At 42.1% G+C, this 27,457-nt stretch overlaps 1 long non-coding RNA gene across 1 annotated transcript in view; it reads right to left on the reverse strand.

The window, feature by feature from the left end:
• Window positions 1–15,153: 15,153 nt before the first annotated feature.
• LOC141991676 (uncharacterized) overlaps window positions 15,154–27,457 on the reverse strand; it is a 37,285-nt gene continuing 24,981 nt past the window's right edge. The window contains exons 2-3 of the long non-coding RNA XR_012640428.1: window positions 16,621–16,768; window positions 15,154–15,194 (exon numbers count right to left, since the gene is read on the reverse strand). This is a non-coding gene — a long non-coding RNA (uncharacterized LOC141991676). The remainder of the gene's footprint in view (window positions 15,195–16,620; window positions 16,769–27,457) is intronic.

Raw genomic sequence — 27,457 nt, forward strand, 5'->3', positions numbered from 1 at the left:
AACCACTGCTACAGGAAATAACATGATTCCTGCACACTGAAGTGAGCAAACTGATAGTCTTTTCTTCTCTACTGGTAAGGCAACTAGCAAGTCTCTAAAATCATCACTGCATCAGAGCTCTGGGAAATACATCACTGATCTGTTTTCAGAAAAATGAACTCTGATCTTCTCCTTAGACCCAAGACTTTAGAATTTCAGTGCAAGTGGATCTGCTTGTCCTGGTACACTATGAGAAACTATCACCAGCTGTTGCAGAGAAACAAGACTGCATTGTGACAGCCACTCACGGATCAATACGCTGAATTACAACAACAAAACACAAGAAGCAGTTTTTCGCAAGAAGAATTATTTCCATTTACAGCTTCTGGCAAAATCATAACTCAATTGTGTTGTATGAGGTCACAAGAAACCCTCCAAAGGAATATTCCTATGAGTGTCTCAGCAGCCTATCATGTATTATTCCACTATGAGTGACTTGGCTGTGTACAAATGCCACAGCCTCATCAGGAAGAAGAGCTTGATGATAAAAGATATTACCTCACCCACCTTATCGCTCTAAGATGCTGGGGCCAACATGGCTAGAACAACACTGCATAGGTCTTCATCAAAATCTGTCTTTTGGAATTACTCACTGTTAACTTGAGTGTTTTTACCCCTTTCACTAGAAGTGAAAATAAGTTTTCAGTGGGAAAAAATAGCTTTTTGTTCTTGTAATAATAATTTGCACATTGTCCGAATGCAGACCATCTAACCTGATTTACCTATCGTATATCCATCACAGATACTTTATCAGCATCTAGCACCACATGGTTTTGGCAAGAGAGGGGTGTTTGTGGGTCTCAGGAGAAGAAATAGAGGAAACCAGAAATTGAAAATATAGTTCAAACCACAGCATTTGTTTTTATAAATTCTTCTGCTTGTACTCCACTAGTGAGTATAGTACATTAGCTTTTGTCCGTGAGAGAGAATAGATGGCAGAGTTTAACTGGGGGGAACGTATAAAAGATAGATGGGGAAAAGGAACAAGACATAGGGAGTGAGCCAGTTGAGGAGGGAGGTAAATGCCAATCCACCAAGGTTTCCATAGAAAGGAAAAATGCAAAATACAAGGATAGGCATAGTTTCAGTGTCTGCTTTGCCTCCCATTATATAGATAGCTCATTCTTCAGGAAATGGGATGCAGCACAGGGCAGAGGCATTCACTTTAATGGGCTTTGGACCAGGCCCCTAATTTTTTCATTTCCTCTGCAAGCCTGGGACAGGCAAAAGGGGCCTGTTACCTTTGCTATGTTAGGCCCCACCAGCAAAGCTGCTTAGACTCCCCAAAGAGGAATATTTAATCTCGAGGTTTCCCCCTCCCAACTCCCATATTTTTCTGTAAACTGGTATTCAAACATGTTGTGTAATAAACAGCCTCCCTACCCCTCAGGCACTTTGGGTTCATCCTGATAAAGCACTGTTATATTTCCTCATTGTAAAAAAAATTCTGTTTTGGAATAATGAGTTGGTGGAAAATGCCTTCCCCCCAAAACATCATCTATATGCATCTGAAAGGAAGGGTCTTATAATGGAATTAGCAGCTCTCACTATAGCATTGTTAGAGCAACACTAATATCCAAAGCAAACATAAAAATTCAGTATCAGACAATCTTTCCAAATCATCACTGGGTATGGTACTGCACTAGTTTTGTTCACTTATGCCAAATGGCCACTAGAGGGCCATGTTACATTTATCAATTCAGATGGAACTTTGTCAACCGAATAGGTCCTGTTCCCGAAAACACTCGGCCATCATGTGCCTTTACACTCAGGCTAGGCAAACCTTTGTAATAACCTTGTGGTTATTATAGATCCTATGACACTTTTGGCAAAAGTTAGGGGTCCTACAGAGCCATGTAGAATTTTCATGAGGGAACTTATGACCGGCAGGGTTGCCACCTATCCAGGTTTTCCCAGCATTATTCCTTTTTTTGAGGTAGCTGCCCTGGGAAATCAATAAGAGTGCTCAGTGCACACTACCAGCTGTCAAGTTTTATGGGCTCAAGATCATTCCGGATACCCCATTTTTTTGTACCTCAAAGGTAGCAACCCTAATAATCTGGGGAAATGCTCCAACTTGGTTTCTTCCCAATTTGAAATACAGGACATATTTACCAGCGTTTGGATGCCATACAAAACTCAGTCATTCTGCATGGTTTCAGATTGCTATGAGGCAAAACACAGCAGTTTGGGCTCTTTCTCTTTAGAATTTGAAGCTTGTATTACAGCTGGTTAAAAAAAATTGAAATGTTTTGACAAAAAACATTGACAAGTGAAAAATTCCTCCCAGTTTTTGGACCAGCTCTAGCTTGTCTGTACTTTTATACTGAAAGCAAGGAACACCACAGAGCAAAAATGGGATTTGCAAGGATTTTTTACAAACAGACTGCTGCATTTCACACAATTCCAATGTTAACACTGGTATGGTGTCCTGGCCAATTTCCTTCTTAGGTAATTATGTTCTGCCTCCCTAATTCCCTCCTAATTTCAATTGGATATTGTATTCCTCAGTTTTACCCTAATCTGCTGTGCCTTCTACTCCATAAGTGGCTTCGTTTTAGGAATAAGTAATGTAATCCTTTCACCGTGACTGCAAGAAGCTCTGACAGACATGCTGCCATATGTTTGGAAGTGCAGTGCGCCCCATCTTCCTTGAAATAGTGGTCACATTCCCAAAGGCCCAGCCACCCTGTTTGGGGTGCAGTTTGTACCACAATTCAGCCACAGGCGCAAATCAGAGCATTTGTGCTTTAGTTACATAGTCGTGGTGCAAATCAGGCAGTTAGAGGTGGAAGTACTTTGATTTGCACCTGCAATTCATATTTACAGGTTCAAAATCCAAGAACAAACTTGCAAACACAAACTCCACAGCAATCAGAGAGCTAGGCCAGTTCTAGAAAATGTTAGCTCTGGGGAAAATCTAGCCTAGTATCTGCAGTTTAATTATCTCTGCAGTGGGTGTTTCTAGCTACATCCACTACAGACATTTTTCTGTTAGGTACATGGTTTGATACACATTGACATATGCAGCTTCTTTCTGTCATGATTACTTTTTTGTGTCTTTTCGCCTGTTCTGTACATTGTTATTACAAGGGGTGCCATGCTCAGAATCTCACAGAAGGCTTTTATAATTGTTAATGATTGAAATGTATTCGTGCATCAGACACTGCAGCTAAATTAACACTGTCTCTTCATTCTCTCCTCTGGCTCTTTTTCATTCACCACGGCATTCTGCATCTGGAACTAGATCATCACCCCCTGCAAGGAGGATCCTCTGCGGCATAGAGCTAGCACAGAGGCTCTTAACATCAGCCCACTCCCTGCTCTCAGCATACCAGGGTAAGATCCTGTGGTCAGAGCAAAGGGAGCAATGCATGGCCTGGAGGCCATGGCTACAGCTTTAGCCTCTGGGGGTGGTTTTACATTTGGTATAAATTTAACAGCCTTTAGGTACTAACATCTGCCAGGGGACTGGCCCTGCACACCATGGGCCCAGGATTAAGGGGAGTGCAATGGTGAGCTTTTCTCCCTCCTAACTTGCACCGTGCACAGCTTGGCTGTACAACAAGATCTGACCCTCTGTCTTTATTTCTTTGAGATCCCATCCTAGGTTATGCATGTGGCCCTTTTACCTCTCTCATGTCTCCTTCACTCCTTTCTCCTACTCAGCCTCATCTCCCCCCTCCATTTCACATTCTCCTTCCCATCCCTCCTCTACACTCTTTCACCCATGACGATCAGCGAGTTATCTCAAGTGCCTATACACAAATGCAAGAAGCCTGGGAAACAAGCAGGGAGAACTGGAAGTCCTGGCACAGTCAAGGAATTATGATATGATTGGAATAACAGAGACTTGGTGGGATAACTCACATGACTGGAGTACTGTCATGGATGGATATAAACTGTTCAGGAAGGACAGGCAGGGCAGAAAAGGTGGGGGATTTGCATTATATGTAAGAAAGCAGTATGACTGCTCAGAGCTCCGGTATGAAACTGCAGAAAAACCTGAGTCTCTGGATGAAGTTCAGAAGTGTGAGCAACAAGGATGATGTTGTGGTGGGAGTCTGCTATAGACCACCGGACCAGGGGGATTAGGTGGACGAGGCTTTCTTATGGCAACTAAGGGAAGTTACTAGATCGCAGGCCCTGGTTCTCATGGGAGACCTCAATCACCCTGATATGTGCTGGGAGAGCAATACAGCAGTGCACAGACAATCCAGGAAGTTTTTGGAAAGTGTAGGGGATAATTTCTTGGTGCAAGTGCTGGAGGAACCAACTAGGGGCAGAGCTCTTCTTGACCTGCTGCTCACAAATCGGGAAGAATTAGTAGGGGAAGCAAAAGTGGATGGGAACCTGGGAGGCAGTGACCATGAGATGGTAGAGTTCAGGATCCTGACCCAAGGAAGAAAGGAGAGCAGCTGAATACGGACCCTGGACTTCAGAAAAGCAGACTTTGACTCCCTCAGGGAACTGATGGACAGGATCCCCTGAGAGAATAACATGATGGGGAAAGGAGTCCAGGAGAGCTGGCTGTATTTTAAAGAATCCTTAGTGAGGTTACAGGGACAAACCATCCCGATGTGTAGAAAGAATAGTAAATATGGCAGGTGACAAGCTTGGCTTAACAGTGAAATCCTTGCTGATCTTAAACTCAAAAAAGAAGCTTACAAGAAGTGGAAGATTGGACAAATGACCAGGGAAGAGTATAAAAATATTGCTCAGGCATGCAGGAGTGAAATCAGGAAGGCCAAATCACACTTGGAGTTGCAGCTAGCAAGAGATGTGAAGAGTAACAAGAAGGGTTTCTTCAGGTATGTTAGCAACGAGAAGAAAGTCAAGGAAAGTGTGGGCTCCTTACTGAATGAGGGAGGCAACCTAGTGACAGAGGATGTGGAAAAAGATAATGTACTCAGTGCTTTTTTTGCCTCTGTCTTCATGAACAAGGTCAGCTCCCAGACTACTGCACTGAGAAGCACAGCATGGGGAGGAGGTGACCAGCCCTCTGTGGAGAAAGAAGTGGTTCGGAATTATTTAGAAAAGCTGGACGAGCACAAGTCCATGGGGCCGGATGTGCTGCATCTGAGAGTGCTAAAGGAGTTGGCTGATGTGATTGCAGAGCCATTGGCCATTATCTTTGAAAACTCATGGCGATCGGGGGAAGTCCTGGAAGACTGGAAAAAGGCTAATGTAGTGCCCATCTTTAAAAAAGGGAAGGAGGAGGATCCGGGGAACTCCAGGCCAGTCAGCCTCACCTCAGTCCCTGGAAAAATCATGGAGCAGGTCCTCAAGGAATCAATTCTGAAGCACTTAGACGAGAGGAAAGTGATCAGGAACAGTCAGCATGGATTCACCATGGGCAAGTCATGCCTGACTAATCTAATTGCCTTCTGTGACAAGATAACTGGCTCTGTGGATGAGGGGAAAGCAGTGGACATGTTATTCCTTGACTTTAGCAAAGCTTTTGACATGGTCTCCCACAGTATTCTTGTCAGCAAGTTAAAGAAGTATGGGGTGGATGAATGGACTATAAGGTGGATAGAAAGCTGGCTAGATTGTCGGGCTCAGCAGGTAGTGATCAATGGCTCCATGTCTAATTGGCAGCCGGTATCAAGCGGAGTGCCCCAAGGGTCGGTCCTGGGGCCGGTTTTATTCAATATCTTCATTAATGATCTGGAGGATGGAGTTGATTGCACCCTCAGCAAGTTTGCAAATGACACTAAACTGGGAGGAGAGATAGATATGCTGGAGGGTAGGGATGGGGTCAAGAGGGACCTAGACAAATTGGAGGATTGGGCCAAAAGAAATCTGGTGAGGTTTAACAAGGACTAGTGCAGAGTCCTGCACTTAGGATGGAAGAATCCCATGCACCACTACAGACTAGGGACCAAATGGCTAGGCAGCAGTTCTGCAGAAAAAGACCTAGGGGTTACAGTGGACGAGAAGCTGGATATGAGTCAACAGCGTGCCCTTGTTGCTAAGAAGGCCAATGCCATTTTGGGATGTATAAGTAGGGGCATTGCCAGCAGATGGAGGGACATGATCGTTCCCCTCTATTCGACATTGGTGAGGCCTCATCTGGAGTACTGTGTCCACTGTGTGTAGTTTTCCATGTGGAAAAATTGGAAAATGTCCAGCAGAGGGCAACAAAAATGATTAGGGGACTGGAACACATGACTTATGAGGAGAGGCTGAGGGAACTGGGATTGTTTAGTCTGTGGAAGAGAAGGACGAGGGGGGATTTGATAGCTGCTTTCAACTACCTGAAAGGGGGTTCCAAAGAGGATGGATCTAGACTGTTCTCAGTGGTAGCAGATGACAGAACAAGGAGTAATGGTCTCAAGTTGAGGTGGGGGAGGTTTAGTTTGGATATTAGGAAAAACTTTTTCACTAGGAGGGTGGTGAAGCACTGGAATGCATTACCTAGGGAGGTGGTGGAATCTCCTTCCTTAGAAGTTTTTAAGGTCAGGCTTGACAAAGCCCTGGCTGGGATGATTTAGTTGGGGATTGGTCCTGCTTTGAGCAGGGGGTTGGACTAGATGACCTCCTGAGGTCCCTTCCAACCCTGATATTCTATGATTCTATGTTTTCCCAGATCTTGGGCTGGCAGCTGGCATTCATGGCCTCATGTTTCACACTTCCTCCCAGGCTATGTGCCGGAAACACCACACCATCCCCTGAGTTACTGAGGGCTGCTTCCCTCTGCAGTCCAAACAGCAGCACAGCCCCAAAGAGCTCACTGCAAGGGCAGGCTGAGGAAAGGCAGGCTGAGGAGGCCTTAAAACAACTTCAGCATGGTAGCTCAGAAACCAGCCTCAGATTCCACTCAGCCCTGCTCAAGAATGGGGGAGAGTTAATCTCATGATAGGGCAAAGAAAAGTTAAAGCAGTCACATGTTCCCCTAACTCACAGTACCCCAATGGCACAGGGAGTACAGACAATGCCCTCATTCAGTGCTAGCTGTGCAGTATTACAGCAGCATGACTGTGCTCCTGTAACAACCATGTAATACCCTTATGACTCAAGTACTCTCCTATCTGCACTCACAGCCGTCTGTTATTCATCTAGCTTGGAAACTGACTTGCTTCAGTGATGAATTTCCTTTCACAGTTATTTTAGCTGCTTAGGATGTATGAAAATCCAGACAAAGTCATGTCACGTGGCCTTCCTCAGATGGTGTGGTTGGATGCCAATCAGAAACACTCAACAGCTTTGAAAAAGCATTGATGGTATTTGCCTTAAAGTGCAATAAGGACATTGAGTGTAGGCTGCAGATTTGGGTAAGACAGATAAAGGCTGCCGAAAGGGGACAGTTGGCTATTACTACAAGGTTTTATAGGCCCAGAACTCTTTTCCAATTGCTCAGGGAGATGACAGTATCCTAGAGTAGGGAGAAGTGAGAAAGTAGCTGTGTTCTGATTCCAGGACAAGAGGATGGAATTTGGGAATACATTTAATGAAGAAAGCCATTATTTAAAATCTCCAAGGCCTGTTACACATCACATTAATTCAAATCAATGGGAGCTGGATTGTTTAGAGCCTCTGAAGAAAAAAAATCAGACCCTAACAATCGTGGGGCCCTGTTGTTTCCTCCCAAAGATAAAGTTCACAGGAGAAAAAAATGGATGTGAATGTTTCCATGGCTTTGCAGCTACACAAAACACAGGCACCAGATGCTAAAGAGGAATGACTTGCTGGCCCTGAAGAGTGCCAAGGGTTTAAGGTGACTGCCGGTCACCATAAAGAATTCAGGAGTAGTGTGGAGTGCAGTCCTGCCACATCTCCTCTTAGGGGATCTGCAGCAGTCTATGGATTTCTGGGGTACCTATCTGTGCAGGCACATAACTGTCCTGCCAGACTATCTCTGGGCAACCAAAATCACAATGAGTGGAAAGCTCTGTGTAACTCAGTGCTTTTACACCCAGCATGAATTTCTACCTATATTGTAAAAAGAAAAGTAGTACTTGTGGCACCTTAGAGACTAACCAATTTATTTGAGCATAAGCTTTCGTGAGCTACAGCTCACTTCATCTGTGTTTTCCAAGGGGATAATGCTGCACAGAGAGGTCATGCTCTGACGCTGCTCTCTCCTTCCCTGGGCAAGTCCCACCCATGGAATCCCAACTACATGGAAGGAAGGGGAGGGATAAAGTGGGGTTTCATTAGTTTTTGAATGCAGATTAATTTATACATGACCTACAGCATGTTAAACCCAACAAACATACTGTATGTGCCACTCTCTAGTTCTAGTCTTACAGCACTGCAGGAACCCAGTGACGATGGAAATTGAGATTTACGGAAACTTAATGGAGCCCCATTATTTGACTGCCTAACAGCTGGCGGAGATCTAATATTGAACGGCACCAGGCTGTAGTTCGTTTCTGCAATGTGTGATCTAGTAAGAAAAACTCATCGAAATCTATACTTCATATGGCTAAACTCCGTCCTTACTTATACACCAGTAGTGTAAGCAAAGCCAAGCAAAGCTCCGACTATTCGCAGCTAGCATATGGGCCCTAGGGGACCATAGCCAGCTGGTACAGTTTAGAACAGCTCCCACACTGCTCTAAACTGCAACTGGCTGACTCGTTGGCCCCTCCTCTACTGTGCTAAGTGCATTCAGGATACAGTAGAAAATGTAGTCCATGCTCTATAAAATAAATAAAGAATTAAAACAACTTATGTCATGCACACAAAATCGCAATATCAGAGTATTTCCAGGGAGCTCCTATGCATTTTACTTGAAAAACTAAAGAGCTGTATGTTATTAATGGCATATTTTAGGTTTCTTTGCAATCCAAGAATGAGGCAAAGTCAATACAAATTGGGGGGCAGACATTTAGTGTAGGTGACAATATTCATTAGGAAACAGATCCACCTCAAAATATATCTTGAGCAAAGGTGCTTTTGTTTAAGCTATGTGGAAACAATTGAATAACAACATAGGAACTACCAGACTGGATCAGACCTGAGGCCCATCCAATCCAGGATCCTGTCTTTGACAGTGACCAGCACCAGATGTTTCAGAGACAGGTGCCAGAACTCCATAGGAGGGAGCTGTGGGATGATCTGTCTCATTATGATGGGCTTATTCAATTTGTTAATCAAAAAAACAAAAGTAGTAATTGAATTACCATGAGCCAGATTTTGTTTCACTTGTGTTATCTGAAAAGTACAAAGTACATTTTTAAAGAAAGACGCTTATCAACATATTATGGGCACTCACCTAACTGCCAGCTGCAACCTGTATTTGGCTGCTAAGAACAAACTCTCCAAACTCAGACCCTCCCAAGTGTCAATACATTTCTTTTATTTATAGTTAGCAAATGTTGGCAGCAGAAATAAAGGAACAGAGTTTGCAGAGATAAAGAAAGTGATTCATACAACAACAAATTTTCCTTCAAGGTGAACTGCAAAAGAAAAATCTACCATTTACTTCTCCTTTAGGAGATATAAAGGCATTCTCAGGATGGTTTCTTTTAATCTTCTGCTATTTTTTCTATTGTTATAAATATCAGGTCTTTCTGGACTTATCTGTTTTTGATGGACAGCTCTTTGGAGGACTGAGGGAATATTGATATCACAAGCAAACACTTACTACTTTACCAGTCCTCAGTAAAGGAGTGAGGGGAAAGGTTGATGAGTCTTAGGCCTGTCTGCATTAAGGAATTGATCCCTTCATAGTGGACTGTGTGATAAAACTGGTTTAAGTATTAAGGGGTACTATATGGCCCCTTTGCCATGCTGATTTGTGATCAGAACCGTGCTGTTTTGCTCTTCCTTCTAAAACATTTTAGAACAGCAGTAGATTCTGAACGGCCACAGGTTCACAGTAGGACTGTACTAGGGGAATTATTTGAATTACCTATGCTATCACCCTACCCACCTTCATCTACGCCAAAACCGAAACAGTTGAGATTGAAACAGCTTTGAAGCCAAACGATACCAATATCTGGCATGCACATCAAGTGTTGGGGGGCACTTCTGGCTGTTGATACAAAGTGCTTTACAAGCATTCTAAGAGGAACAAAAACAGTAAATTTCTCTAATTCAGACAATGCTTCACACTGCTAACAGATTTTTCCTTTGCAGTTCACTTCTAATGCAGTTTTTTTTTGTAGGAGAACAGCATTGTGCCTCATCTGTTGTTACCAGATACAGGAGCAGTCTGAATCTATCTGGAAATGTAGGTCTAATATTTGCAAAGTAGTCAAAGCTACAATTTAAGGGCCCGCTGAGGATTCCCCGTGGGTGCTGTGGGCCTTCTATAGCAATTTCACACCACATCCTTACATGGTCCCTGGGGAAAGGGACCTGGGCAGGACATCCATAGGCCTGATAATCCCTGGCTGCTGAAATGACCTCACAGCTCCTCTAATTTAAACATTCAAGTTATACTGAATTAAACCAGGAGCAGGACCAGCCTCCAGCTGGTTTTAGGATAATGGGAATGCAAAAGTGACATTAATGGTCCCTGGTCCTACACTGAGCACAGCTTAGCCAGACCAGCACATCTGGGTGAATTCCTGTTAATGACAAGAATTAAAAAAAAAGAGGAGGAGAGGGGTTGCCATCACAATAAAGTAATCTTATTAAGTCAAAGAAGTCCATGCAATTGATGATGATGTAGATCCTGATGAAGCTAAAGCTGTTTGGATAATTCTTTGAACAGTTTGTTTCTTTAGAACAGTTGACATATTTGATAGTCAATGGACAGCTTGTGTATCTGGTATTTTATATGCCGAGATGCAACATGAGCACGCTTTGATCTTGGCTTTTAATCCCAAGGAATTCCCACCCCCCACCTCCATTTGCCCCTACAGTGTTTTAGAAAATAAGAATGGACATACTGAATCAGATCAGTGGTCCATCTAGCCCAGTATCCTATCTTCTGAGAGTGGCTGGTGCCAGATTCTTCACTGGAAATGAACAGAATAGGGCAATTACAGAGTGATCCCCTGTCATCCAGGCCCAGCTTCTGGCAGTCAGAGGGTTAGGAACACCCAGAGCATGGGGTAGCATTCCTGACCATCCTGGCTAAGAGTCATTGATGTATCTATCCTCCATGAACTTAACTAATTCTTTTTTGATCCTTGTTATAGTTTTGGCCTTCACAACATCCCCTGACAAAGAGTTCCACACGTTGACTGTGAAGTAGCACTTCCTTATGTTTGTTTTAAATGTGCTGTCTATTAATTTCATTGCGTGACCCCTGCTTCTTGTGTTATGTGAAGGGGTAAATAAAACTTCCTTATTCACTTTTTCCACACCATTCACGATTTTATAGATCTTGAAGATATTCCGTCTTAGTTGTCTCTCCTCAAATGGAAGCTGTTCCGTACCTATATTCATTTTTGTTCCTTTCACTGTACCTTTTCCAATTCTAAGATATCTTTTTTGAGACAAGGTGACCAGAACTCTATACAGCAATCAAGGTGTGGGCATACCATGGATTTATATAGTGGCATCATGTTATTTTCTGTGTTATTATCTATCCCTTTCCTAACGGTTCCTAACATACTGTTAGCTTTTTTGACTGCCGCTGCACATTGTGGATAGCTCTCTGAGAACATCTGCTCAATAATAACTCAATCTCCTTCTTAAGTGTTAACAGCTAACTTAGAACCCATCATTTTAGTGGACTTCCTGATGAGTTCTTTTTTTCTTGGAAGTTTCTAATGTTTCTAACTCTTGTAACACTTTCCTGCTTTCCTTTACTACAGGTATAGGATTGGAAATTTATAAAAATTTAACTGTAAAATGGTGAAGGAAGATTCTATAGAAAAGGGAGCAAGGCTCTTGCTATTTCTAAAAATACAGCATGATGTGATTTCATTATTCCTGTTATGTAATCTAGCAGGATAGACTATGCTAAAGAATAGTCCCATTTTACCGACAGCTGCTGACTTTCCCAAAGTTCCTCCATTTTCTCATGAAAGATGACATATAAGGTGCAAGGGTTCCCTACTTTGTAGCCATGGGATATTTAGGTGTCATTGACCATTGATGGGAATAGTAATCATGTGGTCAAACTCCCCCCATGCAATGCTTTCAAAAGGTCTCTCTGAAAATCTAAGATATCTTGTAATCAATTATGACCGGTATTGTCAGTATTCTGTATTGAACTGAAATTTTCCTTGCACTAAAGGAAGACTAAATGTTTGCAGCTAACAGTCCATGAGACGAGTGCAGGAAGTTTGGGTTCTGTGAATCACACTCAAGGGAACATAACCACTTGCTGAGAAACAGGCCAAATCTTCTGATCCAATATTTTCCAGTTCTTCAAAACATTTTGATTTGTTCTATTAATAGAAAGGTAGTCAAGACAGCAGCACTTCAGTCTGACGTTTGCTCCGATATACACCACATCCTGGAGAGTGCTCAGACAGCATTCCTGTGCTGCTGCCTGCACGGTGAAATGGGAAGATAGGCAACGTGTACGTCGGGCCCTACATGCTCTGCTCCTTGGGGTGTGTTCCAACTGTAGCGAAGTGGGTAAGATGCTACTTGTGGGTGTTCCCAGGGAAATGACAGTGTGTTCCTCCCACTGACTGCCTATTGCACAAGAGAGTGCTTCAGGACTGATTCACCACACATCGGTTCTTCATATAAAGTCTTCACAGACAGCTTATGCTTTCAGCTAATGATTCCTTCCCCCTCCTCCCGCCCCCATCCAACAGAGCAATGGCATTTTGTTTCCTGGGAACTCTCCTTAGGTGAATCTTATCTGCCAGGAGTTTGTATTTTGGACTTTGAATTCACTCAGTGCATATTAGGACTCTCTTGAGGATTTAATCTCTTAAATCTGTAGTATAGGTTCTATATCCAGTTTGGGGGATATTCTATCCGGAGAACTGAAACCCAAGACAAACCTTTGTTGCTTTTTTTTAGTGCGTGTGTCGAAGCATATTTTACAGCAACAGGCTTTAAAAAAAAGATAGGTCAGACTAGTTCAGAAATGTGCAATACTTTGGATAGTGATGTAATCTGCCTGCCAGAAGACAGGGTAGATATTTTGGTACCTGTCTCTAGCTAGCCAATTGTGCAGATGTCTCACTCAGATGTATTACCATGGGTATGAATTTGACATAAAGAGAGATTCAGAGAGACTTCTCAATGGCTCAGAGAGTTCTCAGTTGTATCTCTGAGTTCACAGCTCTTGTGGCAGTAGTTTTGGTTTTGTTTGAGCATGCAGAGTCAGGCAAAACTTTTCATATGGAAAAACATCCAAGAAGTGAACAACTCACAAGATATATAATTAAAGAATAACAATAAAAAAGGCTCCCAAACCTGAAGTCCTTACTCACTTCTTTACTTCATACTTAAGGCTTGTCTACACTTGAAATGCTACAGTAACACAACTGCACTGCTGCTGCCGCACTGCTGTAGCACTTCAGCATAGACACTACGTATGCCAGTGGAAGGGGTTCTCCTGTCTGCAAAGGTAGTCCACCTCCCGGAGAGGCAGGAGCTAGGAGGAATTGTTCCAATCAACCTAGCACTGACTACTGGAGAATTTAGCTCAGCTCAGGGCTGTGGATTTTCACAACCTGAGCGACAGAGCTGGGTCAATTTAATTTTCTGGTGTACAACAGCCCTTACTTGGGCAAAATTGATGGACTTCAACTGGAGTTGTGCCTCAGGAAGAACTGAATGAAGAACTGAGGTTACACGTACAGGTTTAAAAGAGTTAGTGTTATGGGAGCAGACTCTCAGCTGGTGTAAATTGGCTAGCTCTACTGAAGTCAATGCAAGTCACCAGACTTGTGCAGAGCACTGAAATCAATTGATCTGTGCTGATTTACACTAACTGAAGATCTCACCAATTGTGTTCTGAAACGGTGGATAATTTTGGTCTAGGGAAAAGGTACAAAGAACTCCAGCTCACAGATGCTGTTAGCTGGCTATCTGAAAGGTGATGCTTAGAGGTCAAGCGGGATAGACAGACTTGGGGGTGGAGAAACCCTCAACTCCATCTTTTTCTGGCTGTTACGTATCCTGTTATTACAACAAACAGCACAATATAGCAGGGACTGCAAAGCACCTTCTTCATATTCTTCTCTGTGTACTGACTGGGAAGAGATTTTTTGTTCATAGTGGAGTTACTGCAGCAACCGAAATGGCAGTGATACCCTGTCCTCCCACGACACAACAGTGTATGCAGAACACCCATTCACACCACCCAGGTGTGAGATTCAGATCCATTGTGTCTTACTTTCTCCCTGAGCAGTGCCACTGGCTGTCCAAACAAAAGGCAAGCGAAGGGCAAGTGCTGCTGTTGCTCTGTAGAACACTGGCAACGTGAATTAACAAGAGTTTGTCCTGGCAGCAAGGGAAGGACTGGTTGATCACATTCTCCATTAATTGCACAGCCTTCAAATAAGAGGAAGGGTGGGGTGTTCTTCTCATTTGTTTACTTGCTGTTCAATTCAGCTTCCTTCAGATGCTATTTAAAAAAAGAGAGAGAGAGACAGAGAGAGAAATGAACTGATTTGTGAAGGTTACATAGCAAGTACCCAATTTCCCTGCCTGAGGTCCCATATGTTCACGTGCTTTATTTCACAGTTACAGCACAGATAAGTCAGCAAGGGGAGCTTAACTGTGTCATTCCTATTAGAGAACTGGATAACTTTGTTTTGCCATTTTAAAACTCTCTTTGAAGAAATACTTTGTGGGCAAATTAAGGGCACAATTCTGCAAGATGCTGATTGTCCCTGGGGAATGAAGCAGTTCAGCACCTCTTAAGACCAGGCCTTACATTTCCCCCTTCTCTAAGACACTGAATGACATAAAAACGTAATACAATGTAATGGACTTACACTTAGACATTTATATGTGTTGCAAGGCTGCCTGTAACTGCAGCCAGTTTAAATCTCTCAGTAAAATAGTAAAATAAGGTTTGAACCTTTCCTTTTTCAAATCAGGACATTTGCAAACAATTGATATTTTTACTGTATAAATCTAATTCAACAATCAGATGGCTTGCTTGGCTCTGCACTGAGAACACATTGTACTACAGGTGAGCTAGGGAACTTTAGCTCACCTTGAATTATCTTCAACAACTGCCCAGCCTAACAGTTGTTCCTGTCTTGTATTCTTCACTTTTAATCAGTAACCTCCCAGTTGTGTTTTTTATGTTGCAGCTTTTTTCTCATACCCTGAGCACAGACAGAAAGGAGAATGATGCTATGAGAACACACGTCTGGCCTTGGTTTTGAAAGTGTCCTCAACCCTGCTCACACATTCAGACCTCCAATTTTGGGCGCTCATGTTTTCTGACATATCTAACCTCAGCGCTGTATGTGAAAATAGCACGTGTGTAGGCACACTGATCTTGCTATTCTGAATATTTTGGCACCCAAAATGTTCGTGTCCAATGTCATCAACATGAAAAATTATAAGTACAGATTTAAAGGCCTGTTTGATAATCTGCCTTGATAAAGTTCTGCTTTCTAAAGTCGCTTATTCTGTGCAAAGTTAATGACCAGCCAGACTGAATTCTTTGTTAATGCCTAAACCCAAACAGCAGGTGTGGATGGTCTCAAGGTTATATTTACCAACATTCAGACTGCAGGAAAAAGCTTTATTTGCGCAAGAGGGAGGCAGGGAGTCTTAGGGCTTGTTTACACTACAGACACTACAGTTGCGTCTCTAAGTTAACCTAAATTTTAGATGCAGACCAGCCCTATCTCTAGCTTTTCATGAGGCTTCCCACCTTCCAGGCATATACAAGAACAAAAATCAGTGTTCCCTGACTACTGAGAATTGTATAACTGGATCAGCCTAATGCTAATGAACATCATTGCAATTTCTTAAGCAAATGCCTTTCAACACCAGTTTCACTTACCCACACTACCCCCTTGGGAACCAGGTGGGATGGTTTCTATCTACGGTATTTTTAAGGTGCTAATCACAGTAGGATCTAAGCACAGACATGTCAAAACCATGGTTGTCGAAGCAGTAGTGTACCCTATGAGTCAGAATCAAATTCAAGGCCAGACACCAAGGCTATGTCTCCTTGAGCCTTTTTTCCCTTAAAAATTTCCACTGTTGCAGCAGGGCTAAATGACATAGTTGGTGGTGAAAACACCTGCTTCAGGTCTATACGAGCGCTTCCATGGGTACAGCGCTGCTCACTGGTAATAAAGGGTAAAAAAATTGCTAGTGAAGGTGACTCCCATCTCAACTGTCAGCCAGTACAGAGCTTCAACAGTAAGGTAAAATACTGAGGACAAAAATTGTCCCAGTGCAGCTCATGATTGGTCCTGAGGGTACAACTTAAATGGTCTTACTCAGATACCTCAAGGAAGTCTTGTGCCTGCTTACAGGTTTTGATTCCACGCATAGGAACCTGGAGCTGTTTGCTGAGGTTTTGAGAGTATACAAGGCAGGTTGGGTTACCTCAGTCTGCCTGTGGTGTTTCTGTGACACCTCAGTCTGCTTGCATACTCACAGAAAAGCATGTGAATAAGTTTATTTGTGAATAGCCTCATTGTCATATGCATACGTGTTAGCAGGATTGTGCCTCTAGGTAGGGAGGGGTGTAAATACCGTAAGCCTCCAGGATTCAGATAAGTTACATACCTTATCTAAGTTACCTCCAAACCTTTTGCATCTGCTGGAGTCATGTAAGAAAAGGCTTCCTCCTTCCCAGATGTCCAGTGGTTCCAGGCAGGATGCAAACACCATGAGAACAGTCTTTCTTGCAATAATGTGCTATTTCTGATTGAACCTAGATAGTCAGAGACATGTGAAAATGAAAAACAAAGGCTAAAACCAGTATTCTAGCCTCTTTAGACCTCAAAACAAAATTTGTGGGGCAGCCCGTTTTTAACTCTTTAAAAAATCAAACAGCCACTCAAGGGTTAAAAGAAAACACAACAAAGCCACAGTACATAGTGTGCAGGTGTTTGTTATGGTGACATTTCAACAAGGAAATCCTTTTCACTCTGTAGTGCAGGAAACAGGCCTCCTGCAGAATAAGCAAATGAAATGAATACAGACAGAATATTTCACAACAGGAATATGTTTTTCTTTCTCCTTAAGGGCTCCTCAGCCTAGTGCAGTGGGAGATGCCCATGGCTGAAATGAGACACTTACCAGCATGATTTATTCTGTGTGGAGTAGAATTATAAAATGTTGTGCCTTAATGCATTAGCTCTGTAATGAGTTTTACTGAAGCATTATTAACTTGCAGGATAATCACAATTCTGACCACATCATTGTCTACTTCACACATTTTGGCCTGGAAGAAAAACTCAGTCCCTCAAAGGTTCAGTTACAGATGTTGCCAATAACAATACGGATTGTTCAATCTGGCATTTTTCCCCCCCTGATACTGTGTGATGTGTTTGCATAACTGGAGCTATGGCACCGGTCTTTGTTACTGAAATCATTAGCTATTTTCCTTATAAATGAGTCCTCTATGAATCATGGGGTACGGCTAATAAGCTTGGCAGCAATAATGCTCTGCACAATTGCCTTTATCATTCTGCTATATGCAGTGTAGTTGTAGCCATGACAGTCCCAGTATGTTAGAGAGACAATGTGGGTAAAGTAATATATTTTACTGGACCAGCTGCTGACTTTCCCATCTTCACCCCCACCTTGTAACATATATTTAATATTATGTTTCCCTGTGCTATAAAATGTTGCCCCAAACAGCTGATTCCAAAGGCACTTGTACTGAAAGGCCTTTTTCTCCAGGCAGTTTTTGCATTCACTTCATAAATACTGACATGAAGAAGCCAATGATTTACAAGAATTTAGGGGTTGACATATGGAACAGAAAACTGGTTCATCTAGGCCCAGATTTAGATCTCACTTACAGTGGTGTAAAGTAGGCGCTATTCCACTGAAGTCAATGGACTTACATCAGTTTTGAACCAGTGTAAACAAGATTGGAATTTGGCCCCTTGTTTGATGTCCTGTCTTCAACAATGGCCAGTGCCAGATGTCTTAAAAGAAGGTGTAAGATCCTCACACAACACCTAACAGGGCATTGCTATGACATGGAAGAATTTTCTTCCTGACCACTCTGGGGAATCAGCATGTGCCCTGAACCAGGAGGGTTGGTAGCAATGATCATTATTATTTTAGCTAGTATAACTGCAGATGCCATTCTTTTCCTATAAATGTTTAATCCTTTCGTGTGAAGTACTAAGTCACGTGTAAGCCATTCAAACACAACCACAAACCTCCATTTGTATTGCTATAAGGCATACTAACTAGTCTAAGGCATACTGACTAGTCTGTTAGTACGCCTTAGAGAGGACAGTGGAAGGAGCTAATATTAAATTCCCAGGAAATAATCATCTTCTCACACAGTTACTTTAGAAATTCTGCATTATGAATAGAGCTGATCAGACTCTACATTGCAAATAAACCACAATACAAATATATTCCTTTTTCCGTTTGTGAATCATTGCCAGATCAAGTCTGTAGTTAACCAAATAACGTGATGAACAATTTTCACACTACAGGTTGCTCATGAACTGTTCATTTACACTATTTGCTGTTCATTGTCAATAGTGTATGAGCAGTCACCTAAGTGCTGAGAATATGGCAATGTTTCTGGACTAGTGGATAAGACAATGGGAGTTAAGAGACTGAGTTCTATTCCTCACTCCTCCACTGATCTGCTTGGACAAACCACTTCACTTTTTGTGCCTCAGTTTCCCAATATTTACTATCTGTTGTAAAGCACTTTGAGATCTACAGGTGAAAAATGTTATATAAGCGCAAAGTATTCTTCTTTTCTGTGCTGTGCAAATGTAACGTTGAACCTCCAACTAACACATGACAAATAATGAATGGAGATGGCAGGAAAATAGAATTTTCATCCTGGGGAAAATTCCGTCATTTTGACATTTGTTTTTCTCTCAGATCATGATGAAAAGAAGAAATACTGAAAAGTTCCCAAACGTTTCAATTAAGAAATGTCTAAACAAACAATTTTGACATTTTGAAACAGAATAAAATACAAAATGTTGATTTGGAAGAAAATGTTTCATTTCAAAATGTTGCTTCTTGGAATATAAAAATTTAGTAAGCACTATATTTTCCAGTGAAAACACTTTACAATGGAAAATTTACAATGAGTTTTAACAATGAATAAAGGACAGCAAACAGATAATCTGGTTTATTCGTAAATATCCTATCTGCATATGAAGAAAGGCCATTTCTTACACATTTTTGTAAACAAAAACCCATTCAGAAGAACAGGTTTCAGAGTAGCAGCCGTGTTAGTCTGTATCCGCAAAAAGAAAAGGAGTACTTGTGGCACCTTAGAGACTAACACATTTATTTGAGCATAAGCTTTCGTGAGCGACAGCTCACTTCATCCAGAAAAAGTTAATTATGAAGACTTATGAAGGTTATCAAACCAAAACCTATTTGGAATTCAAATGGATGTTCACAAATACTGTTTGTTCCATATCTGATCAGCTCTTATTGTGAACTTAAGCGGAACTGATCATGAACACCTGAAACTGGTGGATCATACTAACCCCAGGATGCTAAACATTGATGCACTTGTTGACAAACGACTGCACTCCAGTTACCAGACTAGCAGACTTTCAAGTTCTCTGTCTCATCTTTACAGAAAAAAGGAGGTGCTAAATGGTTTTAAGGAGCTCCAGCTGTTAAAGACTCTTCTGTCTTGCAGCTCTTGCTGAGGGAAGGGGGAAAATAATGGAGTGGAGGGTGGGACTGAGAGAGATCTGAGTGTGCAATGTGTGTTGTGCAAAAGGTAGGAGGAGGAGAGGATTATATGTTCAAAATAAGAGACATATGCAGCAACAGGTCCAGATTAATGCACCTTTCCCTCGGTGATTAAGAAAGTCCCCAAAATGGAGGACCTCCTGAACCAAAACCCTTCAGTCAAACATCCCACATTTAGGATATATCCCATAGGTATCAGAGTAACAGCCGTGTTAGTCTGTATTCACAAAAAGAAAAGGATACTTGTGGCACCTTAGAGACTAACCAATTTATTTGAGCATAAGCTTTCGTGAGCTGTAGCTCATGAAAGCTTATGCTCAAATAAATTGGTTAGTCTCTAAGGTGCCACAAGTACTCCTTTTCTTTACCCCATAGGTAGTGGGTTTAGACCTCTGAGGTAGGTGCCTTTACATTTTGGAAACCTTTACTCAGCTTCATGTGTTTTGCTTGTGAATGTATCTGGGCTCCAGCAGCTGCTACTTCACACTGGAAGCATGTGGTGCTGTTTGCCCAGCATGTTTAAAATATTTGGTGCTTTGTAAACAGTAAAAAGGTTTTAACAAAACGCTTAATGGGTGGGTTATAGGTAGGGTGTCTGCTTTTGGGTTTTAACTGATAAACAAACACCCCCAATTAATCAATAAATAAAAATGAAATTGGTGTTTATCCAATAAACACTGGAAAAAGAGTGAGAATGGTTACTCAATTTGTGTTGACTTCACCCCTTTCCCAGGCCAGTTTGTTTATATGAGCAATGTCTCTGCTCCCGAACTTGAATCTAGGGGCTTGTTGACATGGAGCAGTAATAAGCAGTACAGGGGTGTAATTTTTAAAGTACGCTAACATGTGGGCTGTCTCTTTAGCATGACCACAATCCACGGTACCTTGGGGTTACCCTTGAATGGACACTGAGCTATTGCCAACACCATGACAACACCAAAAAGAAGATAAAGACAAGGGTTATCACCCAGAAGATTGCTGACACATCCTGGGGACGTGATGCATGCATGCTTTGATCGTCTGTCCAAGCCCTGGCCTTGTCAACAGTGGAGCATTGCACACCAGTTTGGTGCAACAGCTCCCACACCAATCTCATTGACACTGAAATGAATGCCACCCGCTGGATTGTTAGCGGTTGTCTTGGGTCTATGCCAATACTGTAGCTTTCAGTTTTGGTGGGCATCACACCAGCCAACATCAGGTGAGATACTGCTGTGGTCCAGGAGTACAACAAAATCCTGGCTGCCTGCAGATACACCAAGATCTCAACTCAGGGCCACCCTCCTGACTCAAATCCAGGAAGCCTTTCTGGATGCACCCGTCAATGCTACAGGCCAACAGAAAGGACACCAGCACTCACTGGCTTGAATTGCGGGCTGCTCATGACATCCCAAACAAAGACCTGATTAAAGAGCCAATGAAAGAATTCCTGGGATTCTGCCTTTCCCATAGGCAGTGGACTGCACTCAACCACGTTCGGACAACGCACAGAAGGTGGGGGAGTCTCTTCCACAAATGGAAATTCAAAGACTCATCGAATTGTGACTGTGGTGAGGTACAAGCCATGCAACATAACATGGACAAGTGTCCTGTTCATGCTACAGTGGTGGCACAAGGGGGAATCCACCTAGCTACCCCAGAAGCATTAGCATAGCTTTTGACTCTCAAGATTCAATTATAATCCAGCCTATTGCTTTTAAAATGCCATACCAAAAGACAATGACTAACATGTTGTACATTGGTTGGTTCGTGTAGACCCTGCTGGTGTGCACTAAAGGTTGCCTAGTGTACTTTAACGTAGTGCAGTTTGAAACAGTATTGTGTGTACACACAAAGAGAAAGCCCTGAAACACCCTGGTGTTAACATAGAACTCAAAAATTGCTAAAAATACACACACCCCCAATGAAATTAATGTCCCCCCAAAACACAAGCCCCAGCTGTAGAGTTTTTATAGCAGTAATATAGAAGCATTGACTGCCAGATGCAAACATCTTCAACAGCTGGTGATAGAATACTAGACAAGGAAGACTGAGTTACTACAGAGAATTTGTTCCCAAGTGTACGGCTGTTTGGTCTCGCCAACGTGTTCAGGGTCTAACTGACTGCCATATGTGGAGTCGAGAAGGAATTTTCCTCAGGTCAGATTGGCAGAGACCCTAGGGGGTTTCGCCTTCCTCTGCAACATGGGGCATGAGTCACTTGCAGATTTCAACTAGAGTAAATGGTGGATTCTCTGTAACTTGAAGTTTTTCAATAACTCAGCCAGAAGTTATACGTTTTTTACAGGAGTGGGTGGGTGAGGTTCTGTGGCCTGAAATGTGCAGGTCAGATTAGATTATCATGATGGCCCCTTCTGTCTTTAAATTCTATGAGTTTATGAGGTGAATTTATAGATAAACTAGCAGCGATGCCCATCCTGGAATGCTTAATCTCACAGTGTATAGGCAGATAGGTTCCCTGTCTTTAAGGGCCCTGGCTCCATGTACAGTGGTTGCACACTCACTCTCTTCTTGTAGTTTACTGTTTATTTTATTTTTTTCTGTGCATTTTTTCCCTTTTTAATGTTTTTATTCTTTTTTGCTCTCCCTATCCTAGTATTCCCTCTACTCTACCCCTCCCCATCTACTGCTGGATCTCTACCCCTCCAGGCACCCAAGTATGACAGCTTTCATGCAAAGAAAGGAGAAACAGTGCAACCAGATTCAAAGAGATTGTCTGAGTAACTAGGGGCCTTACCCAACTGCTCTTACACATGTGAGAGCTCCATTGAATAAGGGACTGCTCATGTGAATCAGTGATACAGAATCAGGTCCTGGATTAGCAGATGGAACCGGAAGATCAGTATCAACAAGTGTAAATAAGTTAGTCTGGGAGTTAGGTTATTGTGGAAAACTCATCTAGCCAGAGCGTGGCAGCACAAAGAGATAAGACGCTAAATTTCATTAACAGTGGGGCAGGACATTAGTGCATAGACAAGCTATTGCCTGGAAGTCAGTGCTGGACAGGAAAGCAAAAGAGAAGCCAGATTTGCAAAAGAAGTTATAAGGGAAACTGGGCATATTCTTATTAATAGAAAGGAGGCTTTGAGGTTGAAGTTTTCAAAATCTGAATCTGTTATATTCATTTTGCTATTTTGGTTAAGGAACGAAAGTGCTTTAGAACAAATAACGAAACTGTACTCTCTCCTGGAGATGTGAAGCATATAATTACTGTACCAGTGTTACAGATGGGCAGATACACAGAAGTTAAGAGACTTGCTCAAGGTCACTCAGAGCCAGAGTCTGGTGAATCCTGATCTTGATATGTTGTGTCAGCATCATCAATGACAACTCTGCTCACACTTCTGGCTTGGCAGACAAGTAGCAGGAGGGATCTGGCTGTATGGACGAGTGATTGATTTACTCCTTTGCCCCTCTTAGGCCAGCCATTCAGCTCAGGGAGCTCATGCCAGGAATGCAGGTTGAGGGAGAAAACCAGGAAAAATAGACTGTCATAGATTCTGACTCACCATCCTAGATGAGAGAGGGGAAGTGGTAATTCAGGTTTCAGCCTTGTGTCGCCTTCCAACAATTGTGCTGATACTCTTCAACAAAGCAAGGGAAGTGAAGATATAACATCCCTGCTATTTCAGATATCAAAGCAAGCAGAACAGCGATGCAGTCTTAATGCACCCTAACCCCCAGCGAGGTGCAAACGTAAACATGTTGAGTGTTCATCACAATTGATCTTTAACAATAGGCAAAAGGCTTTCAAACAAAACAAAAAGGCTCATCTGGGCTATAACAAAAATCAGCCCCTCACATAGCTTAGCCTGGCTTCCATCCCTGCAGCCACCTAGCTCCCTACCATGCCTTTCCCATCTGCCTACAAATGGCCTGCTTTTAAAGAGCTTTTTCATTATGTGATTTTCTTGATGCTGAGCACCTAGAGCTCGCACTGGAGTCAATGGGAGTTACAGATGTTGCCTTTTAAATCAAGTAATTAAGTTCCTTGGTGCCCTGAGGTGCTCTGCTCCACAACCCCAAGGGCATTTTCTGGATCCAGGGTAAGCTCTCTGCACCTTGTCACAGCTTGATATTTCCCAGCACTTATCAGCTTGGCTCTGAGCCGCTCAAACAGCAATGCTGAAGTTATCAGCTGAAAACAGTGCACTGTCATTATCTTTATGCGTTTTTAGCACGCATTCTAGCTTTGGGCAAGCAGAGGCCTGATTCATCCCCACCCAGCTACTTTTTAACCGGCATGGCAAGTTGTCTGAAGTTTTCTTCTAAATGAGCTCATCTGGTCTCCTGAGTAAATAATATGGCATGACTGTCTGATTTTGCATTTCTTCGTAAATTGCCTCATCCCCTACAACCAGGGAAACAAGAAAGTTAGAGCAAAAAAATCCCTGAACCACCCACCAACAAAAACTCTGGTTACACTTGCACTGAGGGTCAGAACAAATCTCAACTTATTGACTTCATCTGAACGGGGTTTTTCAGTTATACATTTGTCAGAGATAGTTTTGTAATCACATTGTTGGGTTTAAATCAGCAGTTTTGTTCTTTCTGAAGCAGAACAACAGGCTTTCCAATCACCAAGTCCCAGTTCAGCCTTTGTACAGCACTGGAGGAAGGTGGTGTGAAGTCACCCTGGCTTCGTTCCAATCTTTGGACTGCCAGATGCCAGGCCAGTCCGCAATGGGATGTAGAGCAGCCTGAAGACTGCTCCATCTTGCGCTAGCAGCTCACAACCCTGGTTGGTCATTCCAGCAGCTGGGGATCACTGGGAGATAGGAATAACCCAACCAGTGTCCCTTTTGTACTAGTCATGCCCCTGTACAGACCAGAAAAGGGGATGGTGTAAAAGCCACTATCCCAGGTCTACACCACCTGCATAAGAAGAATTCTCAAGGGGCCATTTCAAGTGTATTATTAGATGCTTTCCACCATCAGAGTGGAATCTGTTGCTCAGTTTTTAAACGTGGTAATGTCAGCATGGTCGAGGGGTGTCTGCTGTTGCTTGCTCATTCCAAGGAAAGAACAAAAGCTTCCATCACAGATCTTTAGGCTGGGCTTCCATCCACAGATCATTAGGCTGCAAGTAGTCAGGTAAGATCTTAAAGACCAAAATGCTATACAGGAAGGAGATAACCCGAGTGCACAGATTTCCGGATACTCCTAGGCACATGGGGAGCAAAGGGGGCAGATACCATTCATTTTCAGTTTGCAAAACTGAAAGTTCTCCACAAAACTTTACTCTACAACTTGTGAATCCGCAAAAGAGCACCATTTCTACCAGTAAGCACAATTTTTTTGGCATTAAATAATGGTGAACTCCCACCCCCAAAGCATGGTATTATATTTATGTGCCAGAGGTGAGAAGTCACCATTTTCATGGAAAAGATGATTTGTAGAAGTAAAAAGCATTTTTGTTGTTTTGGGTGGGTGGGGGGAATGAAAAGATCAAGAAACGTAAGGTGCATCTGAACAACACTAAGGGCCATTTGCTTGGAAACTTTCTAAACAATAAATACTAGTTTGTACTAAAAACACTGTTTAAAAAAAAGCCATACACATTCTTCAACACTGGAAACATTCGCTCTGCATGTTTAGTTCAACTGATGGACTCAAAATGCTGCAGCAAGCTCTATATGCATATGTGCTTATCAGAAAGTCCTAGAATCAGAGCACTCCAGTAATCTACTGTGCTGGTCTCAAAGGCATGGAATATATAAATCTGTTATCCATAAATCAATGTGTGAGCATTCTGATGGTATCCATATGATAATCCTAGACTGCAAAATGAAGATTCAACTCTAAAACTACTATGTTTCTTGAACTTGAGCACAGGGCTCACATTTTCACCTTCTGCAGTTTCAGAATCACCTCTGAAGTGACTAGATTATTTCAGATATATTGATAGACCCTAGAAATACCAGGGGCAGAGAGAGATATTAGAGAATTGTCAGAGGTTTGGCTCAAGGAGCACCCCAACTTTGTGTTCTTCTTCAAATCATAGCTGAACCTTTTGGGTCTTCAGAGCTGGGCTGGAAGTTTCACAGGAACAGCTTTCCTTGTCACATTTTTGCCCACTCCCTTCCAATCTTGGCTGTCACCAGGTAATTGAGGTATGTTTGGAAATGAAAATAACTGCAGGAAAAGTTAACTGAACTATCTTAAACCTCAATAAAGTTTCTGTTTTGTGCCAAGCTTTGAGTCAGCGAGCGTTTTAGCCGAACAGTCTTGTTCTTCCCTTATTGTTTCACACAAAGGAGATTATTTCCGTCACCTGCCTTGTACACAGAAGGAGTTCAGATTACTATGTACACATAGACTTTACAAGAAAAAGAGTAGCCAAGCAGTGCAGGAAAATTGAGGAGATTCTTTCAGAGGATAACTGATACATCTTTAATCGAATAGAATACCCAGATTCCTCAGGGATGGGGTCTCCACAAATTAATAAAAAAGAATAAAAACAACAGTAAAATAATAGCAACGCTAAAAATATCAGGATTTAAAATTGAATTCAAGGGAATCTTAAATATAAGGTAACTTTTTAAAAAACAAATAGGAAATACTGGCCACAACCTTAAAAAACAACAACAACTTAGATGAGCTGCTTTTTCTTGCACATGAAATCTTTATTATATCTTGCTTTCTTGAGTGCAAACAGCTCTGAGTCATCTAAACCCCATCAGACAAGTTAACATTATTGAGTTTCCTGAAGAAAGGTGTGGAGGATGAGATATAAATCTAGGCATCAGCTTCATATAATAATCCACAAACATGGAAGCAAAGGATGGAAGTCTGAAAAACCACATCAATCACGAAAAGTTTGAGGCCAACACAGAGCATGCTGGGCAACTTGGTAACTCAGGAACAAAACTGAAAAAGTAATTAGCATACATGATGCACTTGTATGTAAGGACATTTAAATGGAGGATACACAGCAAAGCATTTTCTGTCTCAGATCACTTAGATATTTTCCTTGTAGATCTCCAGCTTGACAAGTCTTGCCACAACACTTGAACTGTAAAATGTCCTTCAATTCAAGGTAGAATCTAGCAAAGCACTCCATTATACTGCACAATGCAGAATCTAGCAAAGTGTTCCAATAGACTGCATTCAGCTTCAGCTTATATTCTTGTCAAAAAGGGGATGCTCAAAAGGTCAATGAGTATATGGGACTTGTGTAGTACCCTATCTAAATGTTCTCTTTTGGGTACGTATTGCTATGTAACTGAAAGGAGAGGATGTCTCCTTAGTCTGTAAATTCTTTAGACCAGAAAACATTTTAACATTCTCTGTGTGTACATTGGCCAGCACAATGGAGCCAAAACTATGAAAGTACGAGACTGTAATATTAATGCAGGCCTCTATGACCTATCTAGAGATACAGTACTACAAAGTTATAACAAGAACCACTGACTAGAAGTTGATGCTAAATAATTCAGACTGGAAATAAGGCATACATTTTTAATAGTGAAGTAACTAATCATTGTAACAATTTACCAAAGGCTTTAGTGGTTTCTCCATCACTGCTAATTTTTCAATCAAGATTGGCTCTTCTCTGTGCGCGCTCTAATTCAAACAGGAATTATTTTGGGGAAGTTCCGTGGCCCGTGTTATAAGGAGGTCAGACTAGATGATAACAGTACTCCTTTCTGGCCTTAGAATATATGACTATGACAAGAATATACAGACTTTTTATGTG

This window comes from Natator depressus, chromosome 7, assembly GCF_965152275.1.
Source record: "Natator depressus isolate rNatDep1 chromosome 7, rNatDep2.hap1, whole genome shotgun sequence".
Classification (NCBI taxonomy): domain Eukaryota; kingdom Metazoa; phylum Chordata; order Testudines; family Cheloniidae; genus Natator; species Natator depressus.